Source organism: Dermacentor silvarum, chromosome 11 (genome assembly GCF_013339745.2).
Source record: "Dermacentor silvarum isolate Dsil-2018 chromosome 11, BIME_Dsil_1.4, whole genome shotgun sequence".
NCBI classification, from domain to species: Eukaryota; Metazoa; Arthropoda; class Arachnida; order Ixodida; family Ixodidae; genus Dermacentor; species Dermacentor silvarum.
In genome coordinates, this window is record NC_051164.1 from 121,469,549 (window position 1) to 121,472,924 (window position 3,376).

Consider the following 3,376-nt stretch of genomic DNA (forward strand, 5'->3'; position numbering starts at 1 on the left):
GCTGAGAATCCTATTTTGCTTTCAATACTGTACACCGTTGAACAAACAGTTTAAAGTCTGGGGTTTTACATGCCAAAACTATGACATGATTATGAGGCACGGCATTGTGGGGGACTCTGGATTTATTTTGACCAGCTGGGTTTTTTTTTAACTTGGACCGAATGCACGAGCATTTTTGCATTTTGCCCCCTTCAAAACGGGAATGCCGTGGCCGGGATTTGATCCCATTCCCTCGGGCTTAGCAGCACAATGCCAAATCCATGACGCCACCATGGCGGGCTATCTAGCAAACTATCATGCCCACGAATTTCATGACCATAAGAAGTCAACATGCAATACAGTCGAGGAAAGCATATGGGAATTTCAGTTTTAGACATAATTGAACAGTAAAAGTCATAAAATAAATGGAAATTCAAACAGACAAGAAAACAAACTGCCACTGGTGGGGACCGAATGTACGACCATTGTATTAAAGCATGTGTTTAGTGCGCATGAATGTCCCCTATGCTTTCATTGGCTTTATTACCTGTTGGCTTCTTATGGTTGTCATTACCAAGATCAGGACCGTCAGTTCCCCTTCTCGTTCAAGTGGAACATCATGGTTTTTGCTAAGGGAGCGCACAGTAAAGAAGATCTATATGAAACCATTGTAATTTCATTCTTTGTGTGGATGGCAGTGCTGGGACAATAGGTCATTATTCACATGTACTTGAGGAAATAATTAATTTCCAAAATGGGTTTTTTCAAAATTAAGCATGAGCATATTCTTATTCCTTGCAAAGAAGAACCAGCAGTGCGACGCCATTGGAAAGTGTGCACATGCTCTGCAGCGGTTATAGGGGGGAAAACACTACAAGTCATTGAGCACCAAACTGGAGAAGCCAGCCCGGTGAATGTAATTTGTTAATGTGCATCCTCCTAGAAGTTTGATTATAGTGGCCACTATTTCTTGTTGTAGGGTGATAGGGTACAAGAAATGCATTATGTACTCACCAATATTTTCCAGCAGTGCATTTGTTAATTTTTTATTTAATTGGTTCGCTTCTTTCAATTTTTTTTACTCTGCGCAGGTCTCGTGCCTGCTTCTCAATGGTGGCTTTTAGGTCAGCCACCATGTCGTCTCTTGGTGGTTCACTGGCCTGAAAATTGAAGCAGTGCAAAAAATAACAAGACAGGTTACTATATTGTACTGAGCAGTGTTCTTCTGGCCATTTTACCACATAACGTGGTTCCAAAAAAAGTCCTCTATGTTCTCTTCATACCTTGTGCTGGTCCAAAATTCGGCCATGTAGAGCCTCTGTGGCTGCTGCCCGTTGTCTCTTCGCCTCCCTCGGCGTTGGCTCCTTCTACACAGGCGGGATGTTTAACAGAGTAGGAATGAAATGCTCCCTCAAGGATAAATAGCTAGAGATTAAATCATATAAGCATATTCGAATTTGAAGCCCTCTTTGCCTAATTCCTAGCACTTTGCAGAAGTGAGGTATGCAAGCTTTTGTCACGCCTCGCTTAAATAATAAGAAAATGGGTGACCAATGGTGGAATCACACTTTTACAATTGAGCACCGCAGACTGGTGTTCTAACCATTAGGCCACAATCACACGCATGCTTCTCTGGTTCCAAAGCCAGCCAGCTCTTTCAAACACTCTTCGCCTGTGCCCCAAGCCTTTTCCTCGTCTTCTTTCCCTGTAACCACTCGCACTTTCAGATGCCTTCTTATATTGCACTTTCTCTGGGACCGGCCCACTATTCCCAGTACTTTTGTAGCAGCTTACCCTACGTAATTGTGTAGCATTGTACAAGCTTCATGCATTGCCGAGACTAATATTTTACCATTTCTTCACTGGAGTAAAAATGCCATCATTTTCACATACCCTGCATGACATAGCCTTAAGTACATATGATTATATAACACATAGCCACTGATCACATCAGAATCAGTGTACATCTCGCTTAGTTCACCCACTACCTTTATGTAAAACCCAACAATAGCCATGTTGGAACGTCATGGCAAACAGTCGGCAATGGCCGATCATGACATTGCTGCCTCATGATCGGTTTCAACATGGTCTTCGCCATGCCGCTGTCCTCACACACACATGCGCTAACTACCCACACACACTACTTAATTTACAAAAACACGCTCGTATACCTGGTCTCCCTTTGCGGAACTCCAAACAATACTGGATAGCCAGGTATCTTCAAAATGCTTCGCATAACAAAGATTTTCACAGTGAATGGAATCTGCACAATTTTTTTAGTGTCTGAAAACACAATTATTACCTCACTGGTATCTTGCCAAACTCTCAATGCCACATAACTACCATGCAAGCTCCTGGTGGTATCGATATATAGTGGCCAAGTAATGACTACACTTTCAAATTACTAGTGCTTAGAAGGACTCACCCGTAGCTTTCGAGGACCTGGCAGCTCTTCGTGCACTTTTATTTGTCGGGGAAAAGCTTCCCTCATTTTTTTAACTTTACATTCAGTGCATCCAGGGTGTCTAAAACCAGAAAAGCAGTACAGTATCACTGGTCACATTTAACTACAGTCAACAACACCAAGTGCTTGCAGCTGCACACGGATGTACAAAATAATTAAAAATTAAGAATCATGATGCGATCAGCTGAACAACATTATATTCATGACAATTTGCTTGTACAGCCTTTCTTTCACCCAAATTCCATGACTACCTAAACAGTCACAGAGGCTGATGGCCATTATATTAGGGGCGAAGCTCCTTATGGCGGCACCCGTTCCGTCCCCGTCGTAGTAGTAGTAGTAGTAGTGTGTAACCAGTCTCAGAAAAATAAGAAAAAAATTCCGAAGTTGTGTCCGTAGCGCGGAATCGAACCAGGGACCCCTCGCTTCCGAGCGCGCGGCGTTAGTCCACTACGCCACGAAGCGGACATGGACAAACGCACCACGATGGCTATAAATACCCAACATTAACGAAAGGCCGCGTTTCTAGCGCGTTTCTAACGCGTTTGTGCTAGCGCGTTACGGCCCGTGTAAGAAGCTGGTGTAAGACGCTGTGGCCTCTCCACCTTACCTTCAACGCGTTTCGAACGCGCTGCCCAAAGCGGTGGCAAGTCAAGTTCAAGTCGAGGAGCGTTTATGAATACGGGGGGTATACTCTCTCAGCAGTCATGTGATGGCGTCGGCAAACGCGGTGCACGTTCCGGCATGTGTAAATGGCTGCGTAAGACGCTGTGGCTGCTCCCCCTTACTAGAGAGTACTGCACGTTTCTAACGCGTTTGTGCTAGCGTCCCCTTAAGCAGGAGATCCGATGATTCCCTCCGGAGCTTCGCCCACTCATCATCATTCACCTCGTGGATCTGCTGTCATTTTTTTTCAACTCTTTTTTGCAGACT

The 3,376-nt window shown here is 44.3% G+C and overlaps 1 long non-coding RNA gene across 1 annotated transcript; it reads right to left on the reverse strand.

Annotated features, from left to right (window-relative positions):
* Positions 1-1,079: 1,079 nt before the first annotated feature.
* On the reverse strand, positions 1,080-2,441 carry LOC125941610 (uncharacterized). Its single transcript, XR_007464481.1, has 3 exons — positions 2,405-2,441; positions 1,263-1,346; positions 1,080-1,139 (listed from the first exon to the last, which is right to left on the reverse strand). It is a non-coding gene; the product is annotated as an uncharacterized LOC125941610 (long non-coding RNA).
* Positions 2,442-3,376: the final 935 nt, after the last annotated feature.